Source organism: Nyctereutes procyonoides, unplaced genomic scaffold (assembly GCF_905146905.1).
Source record: "Nyctereutes procyonoides isolate TBG_1078 unplaced genomic scaffold, NYPRO_anot_genome, whole genome shotgun sequence".
Taxonomy (NCBI): Eukaryota; Metazoa; Chordata; class Mammalia; order Carnivora; family Canidae; genus Nyctereutes; species Nyctereutes procyonoides.
Genome location: NW_026575037.1, coordinates 3,777,082 through 3,790,771, shown reverse-complemented (window position 1 = coordinate 3,790,771; position 13,690 = coordinate 3,777,082). Strand labels below are relative to the sequence as shown.

General features: G+C 36.3%; 1 protein-coding gene across 7 annotated transcripts in view; it reads left to right on the top strand.

Moving 5' to 3' along the window:
* COP1 (COP1 E3 ubiquitin ligase) overlaps nt 1-13,690 on the top strand; it is a 246,944-nt gene that overhangs the window by 58,957 nt on the left and 174,297 nt on the right. The gene's annotated exons all lie outside the window — the stretch shown is intronic.

Here is a 13,690-nt window from a genome sequence, read left to right as displayed (position 1 = left end):
TTGAGTGATTTTGAGTATTTTAGGTTTAATTATACAAGAGAATCTGAGGAACTAGGTTAACAAAGTTTTACAAATCTGAAAATTTATTACTAGGTTCACAGACTAAAAATGTTGCAGTTACTTTGATTGAATTTCATAAATTTCTTCATAATTGGAGTCAGGTACAGTAGTGCTTTCTAATTATAATAAACTTTAGCCTAGGGGCGCCTTAGTGGCTCAGTCAGTTACCTTTGACTCTGGATTTTGGCTCAGGTTGTGATATCTGGATTGTGAGATCAAGGCCCTGTGTCAGGCTTCATGCCCAGTGAGGATCCTGCTTGAGATTCTCTTTCTCCCTCTGCTTCTTCTCATTGCCTCCCTCCCCCTTGGGCACGTGTTTTTTTTTTTTTTCTCGCAACCCCCCCACAAATTTTAGAGAATTAGTTGATTAATATCTCATAATTTAGTGAATACAGAATGCAGTGAGTGATTATATTTTCTTGGATATATTACAAAGTATTTGCATGCTTAATCCTCCAAATGAATATCGTTGTTAGAAGTCTTCTGTTGTATAATTTATATTTGAACTTATTCAAACAAAATACAGGCTGATAACTTTTGAATGTATTTTCCTAAGATTAACATTCAGACATTAGAAATTAACTTGTGATCTTACACTTACTTTTTGGGGGGGTTTTGATAAGTGTTTTTTAGATACTGATATATACCAATCTAAAGTTCAATCTGCATAAATTTAAGATACATATTTACTCCAGTATCTATCCCATCTTGCTAGTACTTTAGGGCTATTAGAATTTTACATTTAATTTTTATTTTGTGTTATTTTGTGTTGTCCCCTACTGACTCTTTTTCAGATATTAAGAGAAGGGCACATAATAGGCATTTGCATTAGTTATCGATTGCTGTGTAGCAAGTTATGCTCAAATTTGATGACTTAAAACATTAAACAGTTAATATCTTGGAACAGGAATTATGGTGCAATGTAACTGAGTGCCTTGGCTCAGCATTTCTACCAGTTGTTGGTAGAATCAAGGTGTTGGCCAGAGTAGCAGTGACCTCAGGGTTTGACCAGGATAGGGATGTGGGCGAGGGGTTGGGGTGACTGGGTGACGGGCACTGAAGGGAGTACTTGATGGGATGAGCACTGGGTGTTATGCTATATGTTGGCAAATTGAACTCCAATAAAAAAATATACAAAAAAGAAAAAAGGTTTGACCAGGGTAGAAACCCTTCCAAGCTCACCCATTTGCTGTTAGATAGGAATACCTATTTCTTGCCGTAAGGGCTTCTCCACAGGTAGCTTTCTCCATGATTGCTGGCTTCTCTCAGAGGGAACAAGGAAGCAAGAACATTTTGAAGATAGCAGTTGTATAGTTTTTGTAACTTAACCTTGGAAGTTACATCCTAGCATATGTGCTATTTTCTGGTCATTAGAAGGAAATCATTAAATCCAGCCCACACCAAGAGGGGGAATTACATGAGGGTGTGAATACTAAGTGGGGATCTTGGAGGCTATCGTAAATTCTACCTACCACAGCATTATATGTATTTAAGTGTTATTCTTCATAGTCTGATTGAACAGAGGGGCTTTGAGTTTCTTGTAAAAGCCAAATGTGTATCCGGATTTATACAATTGCCTTATATTTAATTTGACTTAATTTTAAAATATACTTCTGGACATTTCTGGTACCTGTGTAATGTACTGTAATAGGATAGTTTTGGTAAGTCTTGGTTTCCTTTTGGTTTTGTTTGGAATTCCAGTGAGCTAATTTTATAGTGTTTTTATGTGAAATAAACACAGAAAAACCCATAAGACAAATTTATAGTTAAAAACTTTATGGTAGAGTGACCATCCATGTAACCAACTATCCTGACTAAACAGTCAGATAAGATAATTGCTGGGACTTCTGAGTTACTGCCTAATCTTTCCAGATTATAGCTTTCTCCCTGTATATTAGGTGGTCAGTATTCTCATATTTATCACCTTCCTGTTTTTCTTTATTCTTTTAATGCCTAAGTATTTATAAGCCACTTTTTTAAACTTCAGTAGATTTATTTCTGTAGCATGTAATGTTGGTTGTTTTTCTTTGACTTGTTGTTAAGGTTCATCCATATTGTTGTATATGGCTGTCATTGATTAATTTTGTGTATAGTATTTTATTAATTGAATGTACTCCATTTTTGTGGTTAATGGATTTTTGGGTTCTTTTCATTTTGGTCTATTCACAAAGAATGCTACTATCTTGTATTTGTACCTATGTATGTATGTATGTATGCATATATTTCTGTATATGCATGTATATAGGAGTGTAATTGTTGAGTCATAGGACATATATATCTTCATCTTTAGTAGATAACAAACTTTGCCTAAGTAATTTTATTAGTTACTCTTCTACAGGGTTTGTATGTGTGTTTCTATTGTACTGTATTCTTGGTAATACTTGGTATCATAATAGATCTTTTCAGTTTAGCTAATCTTGTATGTATTGCTGTTCTTTGTGGTTTTAATTTGCATTTCCCTAATTCCTAATGAGGTTGAGCATACTCTGGTTTTTTTGGCCATTTTAGTTATTTGTGTATGCGTAAAGTACTTTTTAAAAGCTTTTTGCATCTTTTCTATTTAGTTGATTTTCTTAATGGTTTGTTTATATATTCTAGATAAAAAATTCTTTGTCCCATCTATTTATCTATTTCTGTCTGTCTTTAGCAAATATTTTCTTAATCTACTTGGGCTGGTTATTTCATTATCTTGATGATGTCACTTGACAAACAGAAGTTTCTGTTTTTAGTAAAGTTAAATTTATTGGTCTTTTACATTATAATTAGTGTCTTTTGTGTTAGGTAAATAATTTCGCACCTGAGATCATGAAGACGTCTCTGTTGCCATATTAAATACTTGAGGCTTTATTTTTTTTTAATCTTTCACTTTCAGATTATAATCTGCTTGGGAATTTACTGTTGTGTATATTGTGAGGGATAGGCAGTTTTTCCTATGGATATCCAATTGTCCAAGCATCCTTCATTAAAAAGTCCATCCTTTTCCTATTGCTCTCAAGCACCACCTTTGTCATGTATAATATGTCGATATACGTGAAGGTCCATTTCTAGGCTCCCTTTTCTGCTTCACTGGTCTATTTGTCTATTTCAGCAGAAATACATTGTATTAAATACTAGAACTTTAAGTTACTGTTCTCTGGGAAATTTTCAGCTATTTATGGCACTTATTATTTCTATGTAAATTTTAGAACTACCCTGGTTTTTCCAAGGTAAACCTGCTGTGACTTTTTATTGAGACTACTTTGACTCCATAGATCAATTTGGGAGAGTATATTTATATACAATATTGGGTCTTCTGACCCATGAATGTAGTATTTCTCTGTTTATAACTAGGTCCTTAAGGTTGTCTCTCAAAATTTTGATATTTTTCAGGATATTATTCTTACACACCTTGGTTTTAGATTTGTTCTTAGGTCTTCATCATTTTTTTATACTATTATAAACAATGTCTATGTCTTCAATTTCAGTTTCTTACTGTTTCTTGCTGGTACATAGAAATACAGTTGATTTTTATAGATAGTTTTTTTTGTATCCAGCAACCCTGTTAAATTCTCACTCTAATAATTTATTTGTAGATTCTTTTATGTCTTCTGTATACACATCGTCACCTGCAAATAATAACAGTTTAGTTTCTTTCTTTATGATCCTTATATCTTTTATTTATTTTTCTTGTCTTACTCTGCTGGCTAGGACATCCGGTACAATGATGAATAGAAGTGGTGATAGCGGGGCATCCTAGTCTTGGTGCTGATCTCAAAGTGAAAGCTTTCGACGTGTCACCATTAGGTATGATGTTTTCTGGAGGTTTTTTTGTAGGTACTTTTTATCTTTCAAGGAAGTAAAAGGACGTTTTTTTCTTTTAATTGTGAGTGGGGATTGAGTATTCTCCAAAATTTTTGTGCATCTGAGATGATAATTACTTATTTTCATTCTGTTAATGTAAATAATTAAATAATTAGATTGGTTTAACATTAAAGGATTAATCAACTTTGCACCTAGAGTGATCAACCATCCCAGCCGTATTTCCATTTTTATGACTGAACATTCTGCACGCTAGGAAACCCCACCAGGATGGTGGTTTGCCCTACTTATATTCCTTGAGTAAACCAAACTTGGCATTGATATATCCTCTTCTATATTGTTTGGTTTGCTGATACTTTGTTTAGGATTTTGCATTTTTGCATCTATTTTCATTAGTGACGTCCTGTAAGTTTTTTCTTACACTGATCGTGTCCAGCTTTGCCTTTATTATAAAAATTGTTATTTTTATCAAATGAGTTTGGGAATGTACTCTCTATTTTCTGGAAGAATTTGTATAGTCTAGGAGAGATATCTTTGCTGAACGTTGAAAGATTTTACTGAAGAATGTCTCTGGATTTGTTTGTTTGTTTTTTATATGTTTGCAGAAAGTTTTTAACTATTCAGTTACTACAACACTTATGTGCTTAATCAGTTATTCTGTTCTAGAATAATAGGATAAATGTTATACAGCAGTTGTACTTACTCAGTTTTTGTTTAAAATATCACCTGTGACATGTTATTCTTTTTCTAGTTGTCTGTTTCTTTTTTTTTCTTTTTTTAATTTTTATTTATTTATGATAGTCACACACACACACACAGAGAGAGGCAGAGACACAGGCAGAGGGAGAAGCAGGCTCCATGCACCGGGAGCCCGATGTGGGATTCGATCCCGGGTCTCCAGGATCGCTCCCTGGGCCAAAGGCAGGCGCTAAACCGCTGTGCCACCCAGGGATCCCTAGTTGTCCGTTTCATCTAAATTTTCAAATTTATTGGTATATTGGTTTCAACATTAAGTTTTGAATGCCCTCAGAATTTTTTTTTTTAAGATTTTATTTATTTATTCATGAGAGACACACACACAGAGAGAGGCAGAGACATAGGCAGAGGGAGAAGCAGACTCCCTGTGGGGAGCCTGATGTAGGACTTGATCCCAAGACCTTGGGATCACAACCTGAGCCAAGGGCAGATACTCAACCACTGAGCCACCCAGGCACCCCACCCCAGAGTTTTTAGTGATACCTTTCATTCCTGACTCTGCTTAATGCTGCTTTGTCTTTTCTTCTTTTTTTCTTGATCAATTCTTGCCAGGGATGTGTCAATTTTGAGTCTATCTAAAAGAACCAACTATTGTCATTGCTTATATTCTCTATTTCATTTTTGCTTTCCACTCTATTAATTTATGCTCTTTACAGTTTTCACTGTTCCACTTTCTTCGGTTTTATTTTATTGTTCCTTTTCTAATTTATTAACTTGTATGTACATACTATTATGTTCCAGTTTTTCCCCTACTATAGGGATTTAAGACCATAATTTTTCTTTTAGTTGCATCTAATGATTTTAGTATGGTATTCTATTTGTTATTTCTTGGTTCAAAAGAATTTCTAATTTTCATTATAGTTTTTTTTTTTTAGGCCTGTGGGTTATATAGAAGTAAATTTATTACTTGGAAGCTGGGATTTTCTTTTTTTTTTTTTTTTTTTTTTTTTTTTTAAGATTTTATTTATTTACTCATGAGAGACACAGAGAGAGAGGCAGAGACACAGGCAGAGGGAAAAGCAGGCTCCATGCAGGGAGCCTGACGCGGGACTCGATCCCGGGTCCCCACAATCACACTCTGGACCAAAGGCAGCAGTAAACCGCTGAGCCACCCAGGCTGCCCTCTTGTTGTCTTTCTGTTGATTTGTTTTAATTATATTGTCAGAAAATACTTTGTGTTTATTCCTGTGAATATGATACTTGCACTGTTCCTGGTGGTTAGTTAAATTTTGAAATATTTGTCTTTGAAAAAGAATTTGTTTTCTGCAATTGTATGCTGCCATGTAAAGTTTGTTAAATGTATCGTGAGAATTTTCTGCATTTTTACTGAGCTTTGTTTCCTTGTTATATGAATTACTGAATAATTATATTTGAGTTGAGTTTCTTATAGACAGCAGAGACTTTTTATCAACTCTGCCAAATATAGTCTTAGTATATTTAGACCATTTACATTTAATGTAAATTTTATGATGTGAGCCTACCATTTTATTATTTGTTTCATGTTTCTTTTCTCTTTTGGTTTTTGTTATTTTTATGTTTTCTTCTTAGGGGTTGCTTGAATGTTTTTTAGAATTCCATTTTTAAAAATTAATTAAAGATTTTATTTATTTGAGAGAGAACAAGCAGGGAGAGGGGCAGAGGGAAGAGGGAGAAGCAGACACCTGCTGAGTAGGACGCCTGATGCAGGGCTTGATCCCAGGACAGGATGCTGGGATCATGATCTGAGCCGAAGGCAGATGGTTAACCGACTGAGCAACCAGGTGTCCCCCCATTTTTATTTATTTGTAATGATTTTAAGTAGATTTCTTTATATAGATTTTTAGGGGTTGCCATAGGTATTACATTATATTTAAATATCACAGTGCTAGTGTTGACATCTATTTACATTTGCTTTTATTTATTTAAAAAATATTTTATTCATTTATTTGAGAGCGAGTGAGTGAGCACAAGCAGTGGGGAGGGGGAGAAGGAGAAGCAAGTTCCCTGCTGAGCAGGGAGCCCCAGGTGGGGCTCTATTCCAGTAGGATTGGGACCTAAGCAGAAGGAACACACTTAACTGCCTGAGCCACCCAGGTACCCCCCATCTGCTTTTATACATAAACCATCTCAATATGTCACCTATAGTGCCCCCCCCTCCCTCCCTTCCTCCTTCCTTCGTCTTGCTTGTTTTATGCTTTCTTCTCAACTTAAAAAAAGTTACAACCAGAGGTTTCAGTGAAGCCTATAATTAAGCCTGTCTGCTGATACAGAATTTAGATATTAAGTATGTATATGTTTATGGGGTAGTGGTATGGTTGCATGGTAAGACTTTAGTTTGTACTTCATATGGCTAAATGTGCTTTGCTTTTGGTAGTAACTCTTAGAATAAGTATATTTGTATATGTCTATGTATATATATATATATATATATATATATATATATATATATATAATTAAAGACTTTTTTTTTTTAACAGAAGTTTTAGTTTCGTAGCAAAAGTGAGAGGAGTTACAGAGATTTCCCTGCCCTCACATATCAGAGCCTCCGCCATTATCAACATCCCTCACTAGAGGGTACATTTGTTATAATTCATGAACCCTACACATTATAGCCACCAAAAGTCCTTAGTTTACTTTGGGGTTCACCGTTGGTTGTGTATATCTGTGGGTTTGGAGAAATATGTAATGACATGTATCCATCATTCTAGTATAGTGTTCTCATTGCCCTTGAATTCTTTTTTTTTTTTTTTAATTTTATTTATTTCACAGAAAGAGCATGCAAGCTTGAAGGTGAGCGGAGGGGAGGAGGGACATAAGGAGAAGCACACTCCCTTCTGAGCAGGGAGCCCTGATGCAGGGGCTCAATCCTAGGACCCTGGGATCATGATCTGAGCTGAAAGCAGACACTTAACAGACTGAGCCACCCAGGTGTCCTGTCCTTAAATTCTTCTGTGCTCCACCTATTCATCCCATTCCCTACCTACAGCCCCTAGCAATCACTGTTTACTTTTTCTTTGGTTTTGCCTTTTCATAGAATATCATAGACTTGGAATTATATATTATATAGCCTTTCACATTGGTTTTTTTCTTTTTTTTTTTTTTTTTTTTTTTTTTTTTTAAATTTTTCTTATTTATTTATGATAGTCACAGAGAGAGAGAGAGAGAGGCAGAGACACAGGCAGAGGGAGAAGCAGGCTCCATGCACCGGGAGCCCGATGTGGGATTCGATCCCGGGTCTCCAGGATCGCGCCCTGGGCCAAAGGCAGGCGCCAAACCGCTGCGCCACCCAGGGATCCCCTCACATTGGTTTTTTTCACTTAGTAATATGCATTTAAGTTTCCTCCATGTCTTTTTATGGTTTTAGAGCCCATTTCTTCTTAGCGCTGAATCATATTCCATTATATGGATGTGGTTCTCTTTATCCTTTACCTACTAAAGGACATCTTGGTTGCTTCTAAGTGTTAGCAATTAGGAATAAACCTGCTATAAATAGTTTTCTGTAGATATAGAAGTTTACAGCTCCTTTGAGTAAATTCCAAGGAATATGCCTCCTGAGTTGTATGCTGAGATTATGTTTACTTTTTTTTTTTTAATTTTTATTTATTTATGATAGTCACAGAGAGAAAGAGAGAGAGGCAGAGACACAGGCAGAGGGAGAAGCAGGCTCCATGCACCGGGAGCCCGACGTGGGATTCGATCCCGGGTCTCCAGGATCGCGCCCTGGGCCAAAGGCAGGCGCCAAACCGCTGCGCCACCCAGGGATCCCTTATGTTTACTTTTTAAAGAAATTGCTGGGACGCCTGGGTAGCTCGTGGTTAAGCATCTGTCTTCGGCTCAGCGTGTGATCCTAGAGTTCCCAGATCAAGTTCCACATCAGGCTTCCTGCATGGAGCCTGCTTCTTCCTCTGCCTGTGTCTCTACCTCTATCTCTGTCTGTGTTTCTCATGAATAAAAAAAAAAAAAAAGCTGAACTGTCTTCCAAAATGGTTGTACTGTTTTTCTTTCCTGCCCAGAATAAGTGAGTTCCTATTGCTGCACCTTCTTGTCAGCATTGGGTGTTGTCATTGTTTTGGATTATGGATTCTGTAGTAGGTATACAGTGGCAGCTCATTATTGTGTGTGTGTGTGTGTGTGTGCTGCGCGCGCGTGTGTATATATACACATACACATAAAATGTTGCTACTCATTTTTTAACCCAATTTTATCTGAAAGTATGCCAATACTCTTGTTCAGATTTAATTATTCAGATGATTGAAATAGTCTTGGGAGCTACAGTTTATTCTAATTATATTAGCTTTTAAAAAACAAAGTTCAAACACTAAATACTTTAGCATATTTTATCAAATCATGAGTGCAAGTCAGTTAAATAAGTATGATACCTATGTGCATCAAACTAAATGTCAGCAAAAGGGGGCTCTTTATTTTTGAATTCTTTTACATTTTAGTCTTCTGGGATTCTGAAACTTCACTTCCCTCCTCAATTTAGAGGGAGATTGAGTGTGCAAGCAGGGAGAGGGATTACTTTGGGGTTCCCTCTTGGTTTTCCATTTCCCATATTGTGGGTTTGGGGAAATGTGCAATGACATGTATCCGTCATCCTGGTATCATACAGAGTGTTCTCATTGCCCTTAAATTCTTTTTTTAAGGGAGAGGGTGAGAGAGAATCTCAAGCAGACCCTGTGCTGAGTGTGCAGCCTAACCCAGGGCCCATCTCTGAACCTTGTAATCATGACCTGAACTCAGCCAGTTGGATGCTCAACTGAGCCACCCAGGCGCCTCTCAAACTTTACTTTTTTTTTTTTTTTAAAGATTTTATTTATTTATTCATAAGAGACACCGATAGAGAGGCAGAGACACAGGCATAGAGAGAAGCAGGCCCCATGCAGGGAGCCTGATGCGGGACTCAATCCCAGGACTCTAGGATCACACCCTGAGCCAAAGAAAGACGCTCAACCGCTGAGCCACCAAGGTGTCCCATTTTACTTTTTAAATTTATATGTTTTTTAAGCTTTCTTTGGGTTTTGGGACATCATGCTGTGTTGAAAGTTTCCTTGTTATTAATACAGGCTTAGGTTTGAATGTCAAGCATTTCTCCATCATTTGTATTTATTATCAGTTTTAGCAACCTTCAAACTCATGAGGGTATGGTACAGGGGTGGTTTTGATATCATTCTCAATTAGTGACCAATTTTCAGTCAGATAATGGTAGTTCATCTTTGTGAGCTTTCTTAATATCTCTAAAACATTATTGGACTCTGATTCATGCTTTTACTCTAGATCGTGCTGCTCCCAGTTATGAAACATGTTTGAAGAGTGACTTTAGATTAATTCTTCTTTCTGCTTTTAAATTCTTATCCTTTTTTTTTTTTAATTTTATTTTAGTACTGTAGTGTCTGTCTTGCGTTGAAGCCTGATAGGGAAACATTTGCATCCCGTATTCATCACTATGTCTTATATTTCTGGCCACCAAATGTGCGAGTGATTTTCACACTAAGCAATTCTTTAGGTCTCTGGAGACAACAACTGAGTGTCCCCCAATTCAGTTCAGTTCTGACACTATCTACCTGATGTTAGCCCCAGATTCCACAGGTCAGTGGCTCAGTCTTATAAGATGCTATATAAGATGCTCTCTGGATGCTAATTGCAAGTCTTATAACTTATAATTGCAAGTCTTATAACTGAGTGTCCCCCAATTCAGTTCAGTTCTGACACTATCTACCTGATGTTAGCCCCAGATTCCACAGGTCAGTGGCTCAGTCTTATAAGATGCTATATAAGATGCTCTCTGGATGCTAATTGCAAGTCCACCTTGTCACCTCTTCTTCTGACTGACTATAAATCAGAGGAAATCAATCAATCTATCAGTCAGTCAAAGGTTCCTGTGACCTCCTCATGGGGTTTGATAATTTGCTAAAATGGTTCACCAAACTCAGGAGAATAGTTACTTGTTAGGTTACCAATTCATTATAAAAGGATATAGAACTCAGGAACAGCTGGATGGCAGAGATGCACAGGGCAGGGTATATTTGAAAGGACACAGAACTTCCATACATTCTCCATGTGTGCCATGCTTTCAGTATCTCCACATGTTCACCAACCCAGAAGTTCTTTGAACCCTTTAAGTTACGGGTTTTTCTGGAGGCTTATTACATAGGCATGATTGATTGCCCACCAGTGATTGAACTCAATCACCAGTCCTTCTTACTTACCTGGACATTGTGTAGTAAACTGAAAGTTCTACCTAATTATATGATTGGTCCCTTGGCAACCAGCCCTCATCTGGATGCTCTGCAGGAGCTCTTAGCCACCAGTTTTCTCATTAAACATATGGAAACTTCGCATCAAGGATTTTAGGAGCTGTGGCCAGGACCTGAATGAAGACCAATTATTATGTATTTCTTATTATAAATCACAGTATCACAGTGCCCTGATATTTAACCAGACCCCTTCAGAATCTCATTAAATGTAAATACCTCAAATTGAGTATGTGTTAAGTCATTTCCATTTCTCAAAACTGGAAACATTTTTTTTGTCTTGACACTTTTTCAGACTTTTTCACATAAGTTGGTTGCATTGTTTTATGTTCTGTATCTATCTATGTGTCTTTCTATTATTAGAGCAGCATTTGTCCCTTAGTTTAATTTCTAGACTTTATAGTATTTTTATTTTTATATTCCTGGTTTTGATTGTTGATAACATTATTGTCTTTTTTTTTTTTAAGATTGTATATATTTATTCATGAGAGAGAGAGGCAGAGACAATAGGCAGAGGAAGAAGCAGGCTCCCTGTGTGGAGGCCTGGGATCTCGACCTGAGCCAAAGTCAGACACTCAACCACTGAGCCACCAGACGCCCTGTTTTGTTTTAAATTGCACCATATGAGATTACTGGTTTTGGACCAGTAATTATTGATATTATTGTTGAACATTGGCAGTTTAATGTAGTTCACCTCATGTAAAGCAGCATCCGTATATAGTAATAGATACATTTTCCAGCATAAGCTTTGGGGTACTAAAAAGAGGGAGCATTATTTTCAGAGAATAGGGCATTAGAATTTAATATGTTAGGATTTCAGGTCATACTGGAATTTTTTTCTGGTGTTTCAAGTTCAAAAGTGGAATGAAAAATAATAATATAATAATGATTATTTTAAAGATTTTATTTATTTATTCACGAGAGATAGAGAGAGAGGCAGAGACATAGTCAGAGGAAGAAGCAGGCTCCTCGCAGGGAACCTGATGCGGGACTTGATCCCCGGACCCGTGAGCCAAAGGTAGATGCTCAACCTTTGAGCCACCCAGGCGTCCCTGGAATGAAAATTACTAATCTGGTTTTAATTATGTATTATGTATCACACCAATGATACTGGCTGTCTCTGGATGTTGATACTGTAGATGTTTACTTTCATCTTTCTTTGAAATGTATTTTTTAAAGCAATCCTACTAAAGATCCTCAACATTTAAGCATTTGAAGAGTGGGCATTTCAGGGTTATTAATTAAAAAGGTTAATTGTTGACCATGGGATGCTTCTCTGAATTAGAGCTTCAGATCGCTGGAGTTGGAAATGTGGATGAACCAAAAGGCAAAAGACAAGAGATGTCAGTGATGGTAGGAAATGACTGAGATGTTTTGTAGATGGCTAAGATCAATAGTGATTTGGCTGCTTGGATTGAACCAGACCAGAGTGGTTTGGAGTGGAAGACTAATTTTAGAAATGAACCGGTGTGAGTGTTTATCAGTTGATCAGCTTTTATTTGAAAGATATCCAAGACAGACTGTTTCTTTGAGGGAGAGCAAGGTTTTGGTTAAGGTAAGAGTATGCTGTGAAAAATTTTAGGGTAGAGAAAAATTTATTAAACTGGATAGAAAGGTTGAAAACATTGAACAATGCTAATTACTTTTTTTTTTTTTTACACTTTTCCCTCCACTTCTCCATGGCTTCTGTAGTAGTATGCAGTCTTGTATTCTGGTTTTGTGGCTACCACTTTCACTTCTCAATAGTTTATGTGGAACTGTTCCTTCTTTCTTTGCCTATCTCTTAAATATTGGTGTTCTCCCTTTCATCTGTTTTTTTCCTCATCTCTGCTGACTATACCAGTTGCCGTTGGGTGATTTCATTATCATAGCTTCATATTTATTATTCTTCTTTCTCACAGCTTTTACGTCTATATATTATCTTTTACCCTGTTTATTCTCTTTCCTCACTGTTTTCCTTAGCAAAATTCTATTTAGTTCTTCAAGACTCTGCCTTTCATTTACTTTCAAATGTAATTTTATTTATCCAGTAGCCTCTCCTTTCTTCCCCAGTTTTCTGCTAGGTTCGTTATGAGCAAGCAACCTTACCTTTAATTGTGTGCGTACTATCATCATAATGTTTATTACGATATTTCAACTGTTGGCTTGCTTGTTTGCTTTCTTCCGTGGACTGAGTTTCATGAGGGCAAGGGCTATGGTGTTCTAAATCCTATTCTTCCCAGTGCTTAGTAAAATGCTTAGAACTGGTAAATATTTGAATTAGTAAGTTATCAGTTGTATTACCAACTGTGTATGGATTGCCACAGAACGAAATGTGCTAATGGTAATTAACCTTACAAGTTTGTTTACCCTTACCAGTCATTAAAGGAATGAAAAGTTAAATAATGAGTTACAGTTCTCAAGAAGTAGTATAGTGTAATGGTTAACAGCAGGAATTCTGGAGTAAGAGGACTGCCATGATTTGAATACCAGTTCTGCCATTTAGTGCCCAATGATCTTGGGCAAGTCATTTGACCTTTCTATGCTTTTCATTTTCCTAATGTGTAATAGTACCTATTTCACATATGATAAGTATTACACAAGTATTCATTATTATTTTACATTTTAAAAATTGGTTAATGTATTTGGTTTAGAGTAAGACAGCCACCTAGAGATACTGATGATAGAAATTTGCTACCAAATGAGATAATTGGAAAGTCTTTTGATATCTCCATTTTTATTTTTTATTTCTCTTTTTTTCTCCTGTTTTTATTAAGTCACATCGTCATTTTTGTTGATCATTCATAACTGAATAAAGTCTATATAGAGTCAACCCTTGTATTAAGGAGGTACAGTTTTTTTTT